This window comes from Amblyomma americanum, unplaced genomic scaffold, assembly GCF_052857255.1.
Source record: "Amblyomma americanum isolate KBUSLIRL-KWMA unplaced genomic scaffold, ASM5285725v1 scaffold_74, whole genome shotgun sequence".
Lineage (NCBI taxonomy): Eukaryota > Metazoa > Arthropoda > Arachnida > Ixodida > Ixodidae > Amblyomma > Amblyomma americanum.
Genome location: NW_027526546.1, coordinates 38,905 through 51,294, shown reverse-complemented (window position 1 = coordinate 51,294; position 12,390 = coordinate 38,905).

The following is a 12,390-nucleotide window of genomic DNA, read 5'->3' as shown; positions in this document are numbered from 1 at the left end:
AAAAGTTTTGACGCGTATCACATGGACACTTGTAAAACCGTTGTGTTTAGATTTAGCTCGTTTCGGTCTAAGAGAGCTTGTCTCGTTCTATTAAGGACGAATACATCCTTTTCGCGCAGTTACGAGAGAAAACGTTTTGACGCGTATCACACGGACACTTGTAAAACCGATGTGTTCGGATTTAGCTCGTTTCGGTCTAAAACAGCTTGTTTCGTTGTATTAAGCGCGAATACATGCTTTTCGCGCAGTTATGAGAGAAAAAGTCTTGACGCGTATCACATGTACACTTGTAAAACCGATGTTCAGATTTAGCTCGTTTCGGTCTAAAAAAGCTTGTTTCGTTGTATTAAGCACGAATGCATGCTGTTGTGCCGTTATGAGAGAACACGTTTTGACGCGTATCACACGGACACTTGTAAAACCGATGTGTTCAGATTTAGCTGGTTTCGGTCTAAAACAGCTTGTCTCGTTCTATTAAGCACGAATACATGCTTTTCGCGCAGTTATGAGAGAAAAAGTATTGACGCGTATCACACGGACACTTGTAAAACCGATGTGTTCAGATTTAGCTAGTTTTGGTCTAAAACAGCTTGTTTTGTTGTATTAAGCACGAATACATGCTTTTCGCGCAGTTATAAGAGAAAAAGTTTTGACGCGTATCACATGTACACTTGTAAAACCGATGTTCAGATTTAGCTCGTTTCGGTCTAAAACAGCTTGTTTCGTTGTATTAAGCATGAATACATGCTGTTGTGGCGTCATGAGAGAACACGTTTTGACGCGTATCATACGGACACTTGTAAAACCGATGTGTTCAGATTTAGCTCGTTTCGGTCTAAAACAGCTTGTTTCGTTGTTTTAAGCACGCGTTCCACATGGGCACTTGTAAAACTGATGTGTTCAGATTTAGCTCGTTTCGGTTTAAAACAGCTTGTTTCGTTGTATTAGGCACGAATACTTGCTTTTCGCACAGTTATGAGAGAAAAAGTTTTGACACATATCACACGGACACTTGTAAAACCGATGTGTTCAGATCTAGCTCCTTTGGTCTAAACAGCTTGTTTCGTTGTATTAAGCACGAATACAAGCTTTTCGCGCAGTTATAAGAGAAAAAGTTTTGACGCGTATCACATGGACACTTGTAAAACCGATGTGTTCAGATCTAGCTCGTTTCGGTCTAAAACAGCTTGTCTCGTTGTATTAAGCGCGAATACATGCTTTTCGCGCAGTTATGAGAGAAAACGTTTTGACGAATATCACACGGACACTTGTAAAACCGATGTGTTCAGTTCTAGCTAGTTTTGGTCTAAAACAGCTTGTTTCGTTGTATTAAGCACGAATACATGCTTTTCGCGCAGTTATAGGAGAAAAGGTTTTCACGCGTTCACACAGACACTTGTAAAACCGATGTGTCCAGATTTAGCTCGTTTCGGTCTCAAACAGCTTGTTTCGTTGTATTAAGCACGACTACAAGCTTTTCGCGCAGTTATGAGAGAAAAACTTTTGACACATATCACACGGACACTTGTAAAACCGATGTGTTCAGATCTAGCTCCTTTGGTCTAAACAGCTTGTTTCGTTGTATTAAGTACGAATACAAGCTTTTCGCGCAGTTATAAGAGAAAAAGTTTTGACGCGTATCACATGGACACTTGTAAAACCGATGTGTTCAGATCTAGCTCGTTTCGGTCTAAAACAGCTTGTCTCGTTGTATTAAGCGCGAATACATGCTTTTCGCGCAGTTAAGAGAGAAAACGTTTTGACGAATATCACACGGACACTTGTAAAACCAATGTGTTCAGATCTAGCTAGTTTTGGTTTAAAACAGCTTGTTTCGTTGTATTAAGCACGAATTTTCGCGCAGTTATAAGAGCAAAAGTTTTGACGCGTTAACATGGACACTTGTAAAACCGATGTGTTCAGATCTAGCTTGTTTCGGTCTAAAACAGCTTGTCTCGTTGTAATAAGCACGAATACAAGCTTTTCGCGCCGTTATGAGAGAAAAAGTTTTGACGCGTTTCACATGGACACTTCTAATACCGCGTTGTTCAGATTTAGCTCGTTTCGGTCTAAAACAGCTTGTCTCGTTGTATTAAGCACGAATACATGCTTTTCGCGCAGTTATAGGAGAAAAAGTTTTGACGCGTTCACACGGACACTTGTAAAACCGATGTGTTCAGATCTAGGTAGTTTTGGTCAAAAACAGCTTGTTTCATTGTATTAAGCACGAATACGTGCTTTTCGCACAGTTATACGAGAAAAAGTTTTGACGCGTTCACATGAACACTTGTAAAAACGATGTGTTCAGATTTAGCTCGTTTCGGTCTAAATCAGCTTGTCTCGTTCTATTAAGCACGAATACATGCTTTTCGCGCAGTTATGAGAGAAAAAGACTTGACGCGTATCACACGGACACTTGTAAAACCGATGTGTTCAGATTTAGCTCGTTTCGGTCTAAAACAGCTTGTTTCGTTGTTTTAAGCACGAATACATGCTTTTCGCGCAGTTATAAGAGAAAATGTTTTGACGCGTATCACATGTACACTTGTAAAACCGATGTTCAGATTTAGCTCGTTTCGGTCTAAAAAAGCTTGTTTCGTTGTATTAAGCACGAATACATGCTGTTGTGCCGTTATGAGAGAACACGTTTTGACGCGTATCACACGGACACTTGTAAAACCGATGTGTTCAGATTTAGCTCGTTTCGGTCTAAAACAGCTTGTTTCGTTGTTTTAAGCACGCGTTCCACATGGGCACTTGTAAAACTGACGTGTTCAGATTTAGCTCGTTTCGGTTTAAAACAGCTTGTTTCGTTGTATTAGGCACGAATACTTGCTTTTCGCACAGTTATGAGAGAAAAAGTTTTGACACATATCACACGGACACTTGTAAAACCGAGGTTTTCAGATCTAGCTCGTTTGGTCTAAACAGCTTGTTTCGTTGTATTAAGCACGAATACAAGCTTTTCGCACCTTTATGAGACAAAAAGATTTGACGCGTTTCACATGGACACTTGTAAAACCGCGTTGTTCAGATTTGGCTCGTTTCGGTCTAAAACAGCTTGTTTCGTTGATTTAAGCACGAATGCATGCTTTTCGCGCAGTTATAAGAGAAAAAGTTCTGACGCGTTCACATCGACACTTGTAAAACCGATGTGTTCAGATTTAGCTCGTTTCGGTCTGAACCAGCTTGTCTCGTTCTATTAAGCACGAATACATGCTTTTCGCGCAGTTACGAGAGAAAACGTTTTCAGGCGTATCACACGGACACTTGTAAAACCGATGTGTTCAGACTTAGCTCGTTTCGGTCTAAAACAGCTCGTTTCGTTTTATTAAGCGCGAATACATGCTTTTCGCGCAGTTACGAAAGAAACCGTTTTGACGCGTATCACACTGACACTTGTAAAACCGATGTGTTCAGATCTAGCTAGTTTTGGTCTAAAACAGCTTGTTTCATTGTATTAAGCACGAATACATGCTTTTCGCGCAGTTATATGAGAAAAAGTTTTGACGCGTTCACATGGACACTTGTAAAACCGATGTGTTCAGATTTACCTCGTTTCGGTCTAAATCAGCTTGTCTCGTTCTATTAGGCACGAATACATGCTTTTCGCGCAGTTATGAGAGAAAAAGTTTTGACGCGTATCACACGGACACCTGTAAAACCGATGTGTTGAGATCTAGCTAGTTTTTGTCTAAAACAGCTTGTTTTGTTGTATTAAGCACGAATACATGCTTTTCGCGCAGTTATAGGAGAAAAAGTTTTGACGCGTTCACATGGACATTTGTAAAACCGATGTGTTCAGATTTAGCCCGTTTCGGTCTGAAACAGCATGTTTCGTTGTATTAAGCACGATTCCAAGCTTTTCGCGCAGTTATGAGAGAAAAAGTTTTGACGCGTATCACACGGACACTTGTAAAACCGATGTGTTCAGATTTAGCTCGTTTCGGTCTAAAACAGCTTGTTTCGTTGTATTAAGCGCGAATACATGCTTTTCGCGCAGTTATGAGAGAAAACGTTTTGACGCGTATCACACGGACACTTGTAAAACCGATGTGTTCAGATCTAGCTAGTTTCGGTCTAAACAGCTTGTTTCGTTGTATTAAGCACCAATACAAGCTTTTCGCGCATTTATGAGAGACAAAAACTTTTGACGCGTATCACATCGACACTTGTAAAACCGATGTGTTCAGATTTAGCTCGTTTCGGTCTAAAACAGCTTGTTTCGTTGTTTTAGGTACGAATACATGCTTTTCGCGCAGTTGGAGAAAAAGTTTTGACGCGTATCACATGGACACTTGTAAAACCGATATGTTCATATTTAGCTCATTTCGGTCTAAAAAAGCTTGTTTCGTTGTTTTAAGCACGAATACATGATTTTTCGCGCAGTTATAAGAGAAAGTTCTGACGCGTATCAAATTGACACTTGTAAAACCGATGTGTTCAGATCTAGCTAGTTTTGGTCTAAACAGCTTGTTTGTTGTATTAAGCACGAATACATGCTTTTCGCGCAGTTATAGGAGAAAAAGTTTTGACGCGTTCACATGGACACTTGTAAAACCGATGTGTTCAGATTTAGCTCGTTTCGGTCTGAAACAGCTTGTTTCGTTGTATTAAGCACGATTACAAGCTTTTCGCGCAGTTATGAGAGAAAAAGTTTTGACGCGTATCACATGGACACTTGTAAAACCGTTGTGTTTAGATTTAGCTCGTTTCGGTCTAAGAGAGCTTGTCTCGTTCTATTAAGGACGAATACATCCTTTTCGCGCAGTTACGAGAGAAAACGTTTTGACGCGTATCACACGGACACTTGTAAAACCGATGTGTTCGGATTTAGCTCGTTTCGGTCTAAATCAGCTTGTTTCGTTGTATTAAGCGCGAATACATGCTTTTCGCGCAGTTATGAGAGAAAAAGTCTTGACGCGTATCACAAGTACACTTGTAAAACCGATGTTCAGATTTAGCTCGTTTCGGTCTAAAAAAGCTTGTTTCGTTGTATTAAGCACGAATGCATGCTGTTGTGCCGTTATGAGAGAACACGTTTTGACGCGTATCACACGGACACTTGTAAAACCGATGTGTTCAGATTTAGCTCGTTTCGGTCTAAAACAGCTTGTTTCGTTGTTTTAAGCACGCGTTCCACATGGGCACTTGTAAAACTGACGTGTTCAGATTTAGCTCGTTTCGGTTTAAAACAGCTTGTTTCGTTGTATTAGGCACGAATACTTGCTTTTCGCACAGTTATGAGAGAAAAAGTTTTGACACATATCACACGGACACTTGTAAAACCGAGGTTTTCAGATCTAGCTCGTTTGGTCTAAACAGCTTGTTTCGTTGTATTAAGCACGAATACAAGCTTTTCGCGCAGTTATAAGAGAAAGTTTTGACGCGTATCACATGGACACTTGTAAAACCGATGTGTTCAGATCTAGCTCGTTTCGGTCTAAAACAGCTTGTCTCGTTGTAATAAGCACGAATACAAGCTTTTCGCACCTTTATGAGACAAAAAGATTTGACGCGTTTCACATGGACACTTGTAAAACCGCGTTGTTCAGATTTGGCTCGTTTCGGTCTAAAACAGCTTGTTTCGTTGTTTTAAGCACGAATACATGCTTTTCGCGCAGTTAGAAAAATAGTTTTGACGCGTATCACATGGATACTTGTAAAACCGATGTGTTCAGATGTGGCTCGTTTCGATCTAAAAAAGCTTGTTTCGTTGTTTTAAGCACGAATACATGCTTTTCGCGCAGTTATAAGAGAAAAAGTTCTGACGCGTATCACATGGGCACTTCTAAACCGCTGTGTTCAGATCTAGCTAGTTTTGGTCTAAAACAGCTTGTTTCGTTGTATGAGGCACGAATATATGCTTTTCGCGCAGTTATAGGAGAAAAAGTTTTGACGCGTTCACACGGACACTTGTAACACCGATGTGTTCAGACCTAGCTAGTTTTGGTCTAAAACAGCTTGTTTCGTTGTATTAAGCACGAAGTTTCGCGCAGTTATAAGAGAAAAAGTTTGGACGCGTATCACATGTACACTTGTAAAACCGATGTTTTCAGACCTAGATCGTTTGGTCTAAACAGCTTGTTTCGTTGTATTAAGCACGAATACAAGCTTTTCGCGCAGTATTAAGAGAATGTTTTGACGCGTATCACAAGGACACTTGTAAAACCGATGTGTTAAGATCTAGCTCGTTTCGGTCTAAAACAGCTTGTCTCGTTGTAATAAGCACGAATACAAGCTTTTCGCACCTTTATGAGACAAAAAGATTTGACGCGTTTCACATGGACACTTGTAAAACCGATGTGTTCAGATGTGGCTCGTTTCGATCTAAAAAGCTTGTTTCGTTGTTTTAAGCACGAATACATGCTTGTCGCGCAGTTATAAGAGAAAAAGTTCTGAAGCGTATCACATGGGCACTTCTAAACCGCTGTGTTCAGATCTAGCTAGTTTTGGTCTAAAACAGCTTGTTTCGTTGTATGAGGCACGAATATATGCTTTTCGCGCAGTTATAGGAGAAAAAGTTTTGACGCGTTCACATCGACACTTGTAAAACCGATGTGTTCAGATTTAGCTCGTTTCGGTCTAAACCAGCTTGTCTCGTTCTATTAAGCACGAATACATGCTTTTCGCGCAGTTACGAGAGAAAACGTTTTGAGGCGTATCACACGGACACTTGTAAAACCGATGTGTTCAGATTTAGCTCGTTTCGGTCTAAAACAGCTCGTTTCGTTTTATTAGGCGCGAATACATGCTTTTCGCGCAGTTATGAAAGAAACCGTTTTGACGCGTATCACACGAACACTTATAAAACCGATGTGTTCAGATCTAGCTAGTTTTGGTCTAAAACAGCTTGTTTCATTGTATTATGCTTTTCGCGCAGTTGGAGAAAAAGTTTTGACGCGTATCACATGGACACTTGTAAAACCGATATGTTCAGATTTAGCTCATTTCGGTCTAAAAAAGCTTGTTTCGTTGTTTTAAGCACGAATACATGATTTTCACACGGACACTTGTAAAACCGATGTGTTCGGATTTAGCTCGTTTCGGTCTAAAACAGCTTGTTTCGTTGTATTAAGCGCGAATACATGCTTTTCGCGCAGTTATGAGAAAACCGTTTTGACGCGTATCACACGGACACTTGTAACACCGATGTGTTCAGATCTAGCTAGTTTTGGTCTAAAACAGCTTGTTTCGTTGTATTAAGCACGAAGTTTCGCGCAGTTATAAGAGAAAAAGTTTTGACGCGTTAACATGGACACTTGTAAAACCGATGTGTTCAGATCTAGCTCGTTTCGGTCTAAAACAGCTTGTCTCGTTGCAGTAAGCACGAATACAAGCTTTTCGCGCCGTTATTAGAGAAAAAGTTTGGCGCGTTTCACATGAACACTTGTAATACCGCGTTGTTCAGATCTAGCTCGTTTCGGTCTAATACAGCTTGTCTCGTTGTATTAAGCACGAATACATGCTTTTCGCGCAGTTATGAGAGAAAAAGTATTGACGCGTATCACACGGACACTTGTAAAACCGATGTGTTCAGATTTAGCTCGTTTCGGTCTAAAACAGCTTGTTTCGTTGTTTTAAGCACGAATACATGCTTTTCGCGCAGTTATAGGAGAAAAAGTTTTGACGCGTATCACATGTACACTTGTAAAACCGATGTTCAGATTTAGCTCGTTTCGGTCTAAAACAGCTTGTTTCGTTGTATTAAGCACGAATACATGCTGTTGTGCCGTTATGAGAGAACACGTTTTGACGCGTATCACACGGACACTTGTAAAACTGATGTGTTCAGATTTAGCTCGTTTCGGTCTAAAACAGCTTGTTTCGTTGTTTTAAGCACGCGTTCCACATGGGCACTTGTAAAACTGATGTGTTCAGATTTAGCTCGTTTCGGTTTAAAACAGCTTGTTTAGTTGTATTAGGCACGAATACTTGCTTTTCGCACAGTTATGAGAGAAAACGTTTTGACACATATCACACGGACACTTGTAAAACCGATGTGTTCAGATCTAGCTCCTTTGGTCTAAACAGCTTGTTTCGTTGTATTAAGCACGAATACAAGCTTTTCGCGCAGTTATAAGAGAAAAAGTTTTGACGCGTATCACATGGACACTTGTAAAACCGTTGTGTTTAGATTTAGCTCGTTTCGGTCTAAGAGAGCTTGTCTCGTTCTATTAAGGACGAATACATCCTTTTCGCGCAGTTACGAGAGAAAACGTTTTGACGCGTATCACACGGACACTTGTAAAACCGATGTGTTCGGATTTAGCTCGTTTCGGTCTAAAACAGCTTGTTTCGTTGTATTAAGCGCGAATACATGCTTTTCGCGCAGTTATGAGAGAAAAAGTCTTGACGCGTATCACATGTACACTTGTAAAACCGATGTTCAGATTTAGCTCGTTTCGGTCTAAAAAAGCTTGTTTCGTTGTATTAAGCACGAATGCATGCTGTTGTGCCGTTATGAGAGAACACGTTTTGACGCGTATCACACGGACACTTGTAAAACCGATGTGTTCAGATTTAGCTGGTTTCGGTCTAAAACAGCTTGTCTCGTTCTATTAAGCACGAATACATGCTTTTCGCGCAGTTATGAGAGAAAAAGTATTGACGCGTATCACACGGACACTTGTAAAACCGATGTGTTCAGATTTAGCTAGTTTTGGTCTAAAACAGCTTGTTTTGTTGTATTAAGCACGAATACATGCTTTTCGCGCAGTTATAAGAGAAAAAGTTTTGACGCGTATCACATGTACACTTGTAAAACCGATGTTCAGATTTAGCTCGTTTCGGTCTAAAACAGCTTGTTTCGTTGTATTAAGCATGAATACATGCTGTTGTGGCGTCATGAGAGAACACGTTTTGACGCGTATCACACGGACACTTGTAAAACCGATGTGTTCAGATTTAGCTCGTTTCGGTCTAAAACAGCTTGTTTCGTTGTTTTAAGCACGCGTTCCACATGGGCACTTGTAAAACTGATGTGTTCAGATTTAGCTCGTTTCGGTTTAAAACAGCTTGTTTCGTTGTATTAGGCACGAATACTTGCTTTTCGCACAGTTATGAGAGAAAAAGTTTTGACACATATCACACGGACACTTCTAAAACCGATGTGTTCAGATCTAGCTCCTTTGGTCTAAACAGCTTGTTTCGTTGTATTAAGCACGAATACAAGCTTTTCGCGCAGTTATAAGAGAAAAAGTTTTGACGCGTATCACATGGACACTTGTAAAACCGATGTGTTCAGATCTAGCTCGTTTCGGTCTAAAACAGCTTGTCTCGTTGTATTAAGCGCGAATACATGCTTTTCGCGCAGTTATGAGAGAAAACGTTTTGACGAATATCACACGGACACTTGTAAAACCGATGTGTTCAGTTCTAGCTAGTTTTGGTCTAAAACAGCTTGTTTCGTTGTATTAAGCACGAATACATGCTTTTCGCGCAGTTATAGGAGAAAAAGTTTTCACGCGTTCACACAGACACTTGTAAAACCGATGTGTCCAGATTTAGCTCGTTTCGGTCTCAAACAGCTTGTTTCGTTGTATTAAGCACGACTACAAGCTTTTCGCGCAGTTATGAGAGAAAAACTTTTGACACATATCACACGGACACTTGTAAAACCGATGTGTTCAGATCTAGCTCCTTTGGTCTAAACAGCTTGTTTCGTTGTATTAAGTACGAATACAAGCTTTTCGCGCAGTTATAAGAGAAAAAGTTTTGACGCGTATCACATGGACACTTGTAAAACCGATGTGTTCAGATCTAGCTCGTTTCGGTCTAAAACAGCTTGTCTCGTTGTATTAAGCGCGAATACATGCTTTTCGCGCAGTTAAGAGAGAAAACGTTTTGACGAATATCACACGGACACTTGTAAAACCGATGTGTTCAGATCTAGCTAGTTTTGGTTTAAAACAGCTTGTTTCGTTGTATTAAGCACGAATTTTCGCGCAGTTATAAGAGCAAAAGTTTTGACGCGTTAACATGGACACTTGTAAAACCGATGTGTTCAGATCTAGCTTGTTTCGGTCTAAAACAGCTTGTCTCGTTGTAATAAGCACGAATACAAGCTTTTCGCGCCGTTATGAGAGAAAAAGTTTTGACGCGTTTCACATGGACACTTCTAATACCGCGTTGTTCAGATTTAGCTCGTTTCGGTCTAAAACAGCTTGTCTCGTTGTATTAAGCACGAATACATGCTTTTCGCGCAGTTATAGGAGAAAAAGTTTTGACGCGTTCACACGGACACTTGTAAAACCGATGTGTTCAGATCTAGCTAGTTTTGGTCAAAAACAGCTTGTTTCATTGTATTAAGCACGAATACGTGCTTTTCGCACAGTTATACGAGAAAAAGTTTTGACGCGTTCACATGAACACTTGTAAAAACGATGTGTTCAGATTTAGCTCGTTTCGGTCTAAATCAGCTTGTCTCGTTCTATTAAGCACGAATACATGCTTTTCGCGCAGTTATGAGAGAAAAAGACTTGACGCGTATCACACGGACACTTGTAAAACCGATGTGTTCAGATTTAGCTCGTTTCGGTCTAAAACAGCTTGTTTCGTTGTTTTAAGCACGAATACATGCTTTTCGCGCAGTTATAAGAGAAAATGTTTTGACGCGTATCACATGTACACTTGTAAAACCGATGTTCAGATTTAGCTCGTTTCGGTCTAAAAAAGCTTGTTTCGTTGTATTAAGCACGAATACATGCTGTTGTGCCGTTATGAGAGAACACGTTTTGACGCGTATCACACGGACACTTGTAAAACCGATGTGTTCAGATTTAGCTCGTTTCGGTCTAAAACAGCTTGTTTCGTTGTTTTAAGCACGCGTTCCACATGGGCACTTGTAAAACTGACGTGTTCAGATTTAGCTCGTTTCGGTTTAAAACAGCTTGTTTCGTTGTATTAGGCACGAATACTTGCTTTTCGCACAGTTATGAGAGAAAAAGTTTTGACACATATCACACGGACACTTGTAAAACCGAGGTTTTCAGATCTAGCTCGTTTGGTCTAAACAGCTTGTTTCGTTGTATTAAGCACGAATACAAGCTTTTCGCGCAGTTATAAGAGAAAGTTTTGACGCGTATCACATGGAAACTTGTAAAACCGATGTGTTCAGATCTAGCTCGTTTCGGTCTAAAACAGCTTGTCTCGTTGTAATAAGCACGAATACAAGCTTTTCGCACCTTTATGAGACAAAAAGATTTGACGCGTTTCACATGGACACTTGTAAAACCGCGTTGTTCAGATTTGGCTCGTTTCGGTCTAAAACAGCTTGTTTCGTTGATTTAAGCACGAATGCATGCTTTTCGCGCAGTTATAAGAGAAAAAGTTCTGACGCGTTCACATCGACACTTGTAAAACCGATGTGTTCAGATTTAGCTCGTTTCGGTCTGAACCAGCTTGTCTCGTTCTATTAAGCACGAATACATGCTTTTCGCGCAGTTACGAGAGAAAACGTTTTCAGGCGTATCACACGGACACTTGTAAAACCGATGTGTTCAGACTTAGCTCGTTTCGGTCTAAAACAGCTCGTTTCGTTTTATTAAGCGCGAATACATGCTTTTCGCGCAGTTACGAAAGAAACCGTTTTGACGCGTATCACACTGACACTTGTAAAACCGATGTGTTCAGATCTAGCTAGTTTTGGTCTAAAACAGCTTGTTTCATTGTATTAAGCACGAATACATGCTTTTCGCGCAGTTATATGAGAAAAAGTTTTGACGCGTTCACATGGACACTTGTAAAACCGATGTGTTCAGATTTACCTCGTTTCGGTCTAAATCAGCTTGTCTCGTTCTATTAGGCACGAATACATGCTTTTCGCGCAGTTATGAGAGAAAAAGTTTTGACGCGTATCACACGGACACCTGTAAAACCGATGTGTTGAGATCTAGCTAGTTTTGGTCTAAAACAGCTTGTTTTGTTGTATTAAGCACGAATACATGCTTTTCGCGCAGTTATAGGAGAAAAAGTTTTGACGCGTTCACATGGACATTTGTAAAACCGATGTGTTCAGATTTAGCTCGTTTCGGTCTGAAACAGCATGTTTCGTTGTATTAAGCACGATTCCAAGCTTTTCGCGCAGTTATGAGAGAAAAAGTTTTGACGCGTATCACACGGACACTTGTAAAACCGATGTGTTCAGATTTAGCTCGTTTCGGTCTAAAACAGCTTGTTTCGTTGTATTAAGCGCGAATTCATGCTTTTCGCGCAGTTATGAGAGAAAACGTTTTGACGCGTATCACACGGACACTTGTAAAACCGATGTGTTCAGATCTAGCTAGTTTCGGTCTAAACAGCTTGTTTCGTTGTATTAAGCACCAATACAAGCTTTTCGCGCATTTATGAGAGACAAAAACTTTTGACGCGTATCACATCGACACTTGT